At 39.6% G+C, this 6,859-nt stretch overlaps 2 long non-coding RNA genes across 2 annotated transcripts; both read left to right on the forward strand.

The window, feature by feature from the left end:
• Window positions 1–372: 372 nt before the first annotated feature.
• LOC149175047 (uncharacterized) lies at window positions 373–673 on the forward strand. Its single transcript, XR_016258762.1, has 2 exons — window positions 373–449; window positions 597–673. It is a non-coding gene; the product is annotated as an uncharacterized LOC149175047 (long non-coding RNA).
• Window positions 674–1,438: 765 nt separating this feature from the next.
• Window positions 1,439–1,988, forward strand: LOC149175048 (uncharacterized). The gene is made up of 2 exons (XR_016258526.1): window positions 1,439–1,527; window positions 1,710–1,988. It is a non-coding gene; the product is annotated as an uncharacterized LOC149175048 (long non-coding RNA).
• The last annotated feature ends 4,871 nt before the right edge of the window (window positions 1,989–6,859 follow it).

Below are 6,859 nucleotides of genomic sequence, written 5' to 3' on the forward strand. Positions count from 1 at the left end.
AACAGATGTTTGCAGGTCATATCCTTTATCAAGGCTATCAGCATATTCTTAAGGGCATTGTTGTTTGCCTGTGCTAACAATCTCTTTGTTGAGTCAGGGTCTGACAAAGACTGGAGATGACTATGTAGTCAAGGCAGCACACGTGGAACTAGCTGAGCGCATGCGGAAGGTAAATACTGGAAATAACTTCTCAGAACAAGTATAATGAATGGTGCAATGCCTTCTGGTTCCATTTCAATCCTATCTCTCTATTTTTATTACTGCAGTGCATCTAAAGACTCTTGTAATATTTTGCTTTTTATTGACAATGAGTCCATTGTTGGATTTTTTAAATTGATGTCATGTTTTAAAGCCAAGTTGCCCCTGGTTTACAGAGGGATGCTGCAACTACTCCAACTGTGGGTGATCGTGTTCCATATGTCATCATAAAGGCTGCAAAAGGTGCCAAGGTAATAATTAACCCCTTCTGTGCTCAGCATAAGTCTCGATATTGCACTAAAAAATGGTTATTTTAATTATTTTGTTATGTTTTATTTGGAGGCATAATTTACAGAGGGATTATGGATATAATGACTAATGTGTTTACTTGGGCTCAGGCATATGAGAAATCTGAGGATCCAATTTACGTACTGGAGAATAACATCCCTATTGATCCACAATATTATCTGGAGAATCAACTGAGCAAGGTGAAAGACCAAAGCATCATCACTTGCAGTTTATGCTCTTTTTGAAAATTTCACCAGTGTTTCAAATATATCTTGATAGATAGTAATTCTTTCCAGCTAAGTGTTTTTGATTAGTGCCTGTTTTTGCTCTGTAGCCGCTGTTGAGAACATTTGAGCCCGTTTTGAAGAATTCAAGCAAGGAGCTTCTTCATGGTAGTCACACACGAGCAGTTTCCATATCAACTCCTTCAAATAGTGGAATTATGAAATTTGCCAAGAAACAACTCAGTTGTATTGGTTGTAAAACACCTATCAGGTATTTAGTTAATACAAGTAGAGGGTGTCCTGCATGTGGTTTCCTTGCTTATAGTAGTGCACAATTGAGAGTAACTATTATTTCAGTTTGGCGCTTTAGAAAGCTACTAGGGTTCATCTTTTTGATGTGGAAAAATCTATGAGGTTGCATGATTCCATGCTTGCTCTCCTTGTAAGAAACTGTCTAGTTTTCTTATAATAAGAATGTCTGGTTAGGTTGCTTCATACTGAAATTCATGATGTTACCTGATTTCATGTTGCCATTGCAGCAAAGAAGATCAGACACTTTGTTCACATTGCAAAGGAAGAGAAGCAGAATTGTATCAGAAAATAGTTGCAAATGGTAAGCTGGTATTCTAATACCATTACTCTTTATTTGGAGAATTTAAAGTAGGCCTTGTGTCTGTTGTTCTCACCTAGATTTTCTATCATATGACACTAATATTTGATCAATGTCAGTGAGGGAATTAGAAATGCTCTTTGGTAAACTATGGACACAATGTCAGCGGTGCCAAGGCTCTCTGCACCAAGATGTTCTTTGCACAAGGTTTTTGAATGCTATATTTCAAGTATTACATTTTCATAACATGATTTAAATTTACATTATGGATGTATTTTGTAACATTTGTGTGATCATGTATTTGTTTTTAATTAATAGGATGTTTTTTTTTTTTTTTTTACAATTACTATCTCTTTTATACTTACATTGATGTCCTATCCTTATTGCAGTCGTGACTGCCCAATATTTTATCATAGGAAGAAAGCTCAGAAAGACCTAACTGAAGCAGAGGTGCAACTAGAGCGCTGGCAGTTTTGAGGATGCTGCCTGTGTAGCTTGTAATTTTTTGTATTATCGAATATTTTTGTTTTCCTGAATTTTCTCTGGTGTATGTTTCTCTGATTTAATGGACCAGGGAATTTATTTGGTCCCTGAATCAGGATGAGCATGGTTTATTTATTGTACAGTAATTGTCAAGTCCTTGTTATTTAATGTTAACCAGTTCGATATATCTTTTCTCCTTGCAAATGAGATGGAGAAAAAGTCAAAATGGATACATACTTCCCAAGGCACACCCTATAAATGCAATGTGCATGCATATCCCAAATTTTAGGAGAGCACACACTATAAAACATAGATCTGCAGGCTTACATATGTATATCCAGACATGCATATAGTTGAATGGATGGATGGATGGATAGGTAGATAGAGATGGATACACAGATAGATTGGCAGGAGCAAATCCGAGACAATAGTTTGAGCAGATTTTTTTTTTTTAAATAATTTTTGGCAGGAGCAAATCCGAGACAATAGTTTGAGTAGATTTATTTATTTTTAAATAATTTTTTTTATTGTCTCTAGAGAGACAATAGTTTGAATTATGGACATTTATTTATTTTTAAATAATTTTTTATATTGTCTCTAGAGAGACAATAGTTTGAATTATGGACATTTATTTATTTTTAAATAATTTTTTATATTGTCTCTAGAGAGACAATAGTTTGAATTATGGACATTTATTTTTTTTAAATAAATTTTTTAATTGTCTCTAGAGAGAAAATATTTTGAATTATGGACATTTATTTTTTTTTAAATAATTTTTTATATTGTCTCTAGAGAGACAATAGTTTGAATTATGGAATTGTCTCTAAAAAGACAAAAATGTAATTGTCTCTAAAGAGACACAAATGAAATTGTCTCTAGAGAGACAAATCAAATTGTCTTTATAGAGACAATAATAATATGTGTTCTATATTGTCTTTATAGAGACAAATTTTTGAGACATTATATTTTGAGACACCCGCTTAGAGACAATATTTGATTTTCTTTTTGTCTTAAGTTAAGACAATTGACTCAAATATTGTCTTAAAACCCTCCTACATGTAGTAGTGAATGAATACCATCTAAGGAACCTTGAACATAAATTTTCGCAATTTTCACCATTGGTCAAATTTCAAATTTAATTGAGAAAAGTGCACAAATCACACGGTGTGAGTGTAGATAAGCATTGAAGACATAGTACAATACATTGTACCTTCAAATCCCATATTGAATCGAGTACATCATACCTTCCAATCCCATATTTCATTCAACTTTGTAATTCTTCTACTGGTAAAAAAAATAAAATGAAGCCACTCACTGACTTTCTAGACATGACAAAAGTAGAATTAGGAAGGATAATGAAGAGTGTAAGCCTCGCGAAATAAAAAAATGAATACTGTCCAGAAAAATGAATAACGTCCAGAATAATACGATAGAACAGTGCTAACAATAGGCATTAGGAAATGGAGCCCTAGTGGTGGCAGTGTTCCAATGTAAGCACCTTAGGAAACCCAAAACCTAATATTCAACTATGAAGAAAAATAATTAAAATAAAATCGCGCTCTGAGCTGCCGCGCTGCAACCCTAGCCGCGCCTTCTGAGCGACCCCGCTTGCGCTCTCCCTCATGGAGCCTGGAGGCGGCCCTGCGGCCCCTCCCCCCTTTCCACCGGAGATCGAAGCCTTCAAGGCTCTTGTATCTGCAACAGGAAAACGTCAGGTCACAGGCCCGCAACAAAAATTCGTCAAAAAATGGACAGTATACCCAAGGTGGCCTTACCAGAGGAGGAAATCTGTAGATCTGCGCTGAATCTAGCAGAAAAAGGTTTGATCGGCCAGTTCACCGGGTTGTGGCCATCCCCGAGAGCAGTCGAAGAATGGGTTAAAAGGAATTGGCTACCCCTGGTAAATGAAGGAATCAAGATCTATTTTGTAGGCAAAGGGTTCTTCGTTTTCTTGTTCGACAGTACAGAGGACAGAGGCCTGATTTTCAGAAACGGGCCATACTTCATGGGGCCTCAAGGACTCTACTTGAATAAATGGTCTACTGATTTTGATCCAGCGCAAGACGTGCCCAAGGCGGTTCCTGTTTGGGTGCGCCTCCCGCATCTTCCCCTGCACTGCTGGAATCAAAGCTCACTTCAATCCATAGGAAACGCACTTGGAAAATACATAGACCAGGCCCCAAGGAAGGATCAATACTCTTGTGCCCGGATCTGCGTGGAGGTCGATCTGGAAATAGGATTACCCAAAGCGATTCAGCTATCGGTGGCAAACTGGACACACATACAAGAGCTTGATTACGAACAGCTACCTTTCAAGTGTCGATTCTGTCATGAGTACGGGAACTTTGCAAGATACTGCAAAAAAAGAAACGAGGAGACAACAGAGAAGGATAAAGAAGATCAATGGAAACATGCAAAGAAGACAACATTCAGTAGACAGAGTAACAAAAACAAGGCTAAAGGGACAGAGAACAAAGTAGATAATGGAAGCACAAGTAACCAAAACGCGGAAGCAGTGAAACAAAAGGCAATGAGGGGATAAAAACCCCTTTGAAATCCTCACGCCTCCTTCAGATCCTCCGGAAGCAGGGGAAGAAGAACCACCACAGCAGGAGAATATTGAAACCATGGAGCCAGGTAATGACCTAATCCCCAACCCAAGCAATCTTTCTTCCCCTTCATACGCAGATATAATAAAAAAAAGAAGAAAACCATAGAGAATATGGGATCATCAGATGGAAACATTTGAAAGGACAACAAAAAGGGCTGGATGAAGATCAAACAAGGAACTAGAGAAGAGGAGTCAAAGACAAAAAACCCTCGGCAGTCAAGCTACCATCGAAATGACACTAGGGAGGAATATCAGGCCTAGGGCCTCCAAAGGAGGAGGGCCTACCCCTTTAAGTGGTAAATGATGCAGTTGATCTCTTGGAACTGTAGGGGTCTGGGTAATCCCAACAAGGCAGAGGCCATCAAAGACTTATTGAAGATGGAGTCCGCGGACATCCTTATGCTCCAAGAGACCAAAGTAGAAGGGGAAACCTTCTAAACACCAGTATGTTGAAATGGAAATTTGATTCAGGAAAGGCTGTTAGTGCAAGGGGATCGGCTGGTGGAATAGGCACGTTTTGGTCAAAAAGCTCATTCACCTTGGAACGATCCACAGAGACCCAACATTGGATTCACACAGATCTGCGACACACGGTAAGCAATCTCTCCTTGGCTCTTTTTAATCTGTATGTTCCTGTCCACTATGAAGAAAAGAGAGAGTGTTGGAGGACACTAATGGCCTATATAGAGCAGATCAACCCTTCAAACATAGTCATTGGAGGAGATCTGAATATCATACTAGACCCCAAAGAAAAAAGAGGAGGGATATATTCTAGAGACCCCTTTGTCAACACTGTGGGCAATCTGATTTTACAGTGGGACTTAGTTGACTTCAAACCTATAAAAGGCAAATACACCTGGTCCAACAACAGATCAGGAGAAAATCAAATCTCAGCTAGGCTGGACAGGTTTCTCATCAGCAGTACATTAATGCTGGACAATAGAATGGTTTTCTCTAAGATCCTCCCCAAGCTTACATCGGATCACAAGCTAGTTTTACTCTGTATCAAAAAAGAAGAGATCTCGGCCCTCTTCCTTTTCGCTTCAGCCCTCTCTGGGCAGGAAAAGACGGATTCTATGAAACTGTTCAAACGGCCTGGAGGATAGCTGTTCATGGATCCCCAAGTTATGTGTGGGAACAAAAAATAAAAAACACACAAAAAAAGCTCTGAAAGATTGGATTAAAAAATATTTTCAAACCCCAACTAGCCAAAGGAAAGAAGCAGTTCTTCAGCTGGAAAGAGTCCAATTCAAAATGGAGGAGAAAGATCCCTCCCCCACAGATTTAGACATAGAAAAAACTGCCCAAAGGAAAGCATATTGCTGTTTCAGACAGAAGAAGAAGAATACTGGCGTTTAAAGTCAAGAAGTTTGTGGCTCAAATCTGGAGACAGGAACACCAAATACTTCCATAGACAGTGCAGGGCACGAGTCTCCCGTAATCACATAGCAGAGATAACAAGCACAACCGGACAGGTGTATAATGGATTTACACAAATCAAAGAAGCAGCTGTCACTCATTTTCAGAATCTTTTAAGTGCGGAAAGAAATGGAAATGAGGAGGACGCAGAGGATTTCCTCTCAACCATCCCAAACTAGTCAATGAGGAGGACAACGACTCTCTGATGAGCCCAGTCACGGATGAGGAGATAACCAATGTAGTCTGGTCCATGGAACCGGATAAAGCTCCAGGACCCGATGGGTTCTCAGCTCACTTCTACAGAATCTGTTGGGAAATCATCAAACACGACCTATTCAGAATGGTAAGAGGAATCCTGAGGAAGGCAAAAGTAGGAGGAGGAATAAACTCTACCTTCCTAGCCTTAATTCCCAAGGAAACAAACCCAAGGACCTTTGACAGATATAGGCCGATTTCTCTCTGCAACTTATCTTACAAGATTGTGGCCAAGCTGCTGGCCAACAGAATCAAGCCTCTCCTCCCAAAGCTCATCTCTCAGGCACAAGGAGGATTCGTAAAAGGCAGACAAATTCTGGATAATGTCATCCAGATTCAAGAAGCTCTCCATTCCAGCCTAACCCGGAAAGAACAAGGTATGATCATTAAATTGGATATGTGCAATGCCTTTGATCGTGTTAATCGCTCCTTTTTGTTCAGGGTTCTAGCATCTTTTGGCTTTAAACAGGATTTCATAAGCCTCATCAAGGCTTGTACAGAAAACGTTTGGATCGCCCCAATGGTGAACGGCAGACCAACGGAATTTTTTCAAGCAACCAGGGGATTGAGGCAGGGCTGCCCCTTTCGCCCTTCTTATACATCTTGATGGCAGACGTTCTAAGTCGCAAGCTAACCCAAGAGAAACAAGTTGGCACCATTCCAGGATATGGATAGTTCAAGGCATAGCCCCGGTGAATCATGCGCTATTCGCAGATGATTCAATTCTGTTGGGGGGCGCATCCATGAGAATTGCAAGCGCTTTCAAAACCA

Source organism: Pinus tabuliformis, chromosome 4_1 (assembly GCF_031772625.1).
Source record: "Pinus tabuliformis cultivar Carrire ecotype Pingquan chromosome 4_1, CPIR1, whole genome shotgun sequence".
NCBI classification, from domain to species: domain Eukaryota; kingdom Viridiplantae; phylum Streptophyta; class Pinopsida; order Pinales; family Pinaceae; genus Pinus; species Pinus tabuliformis.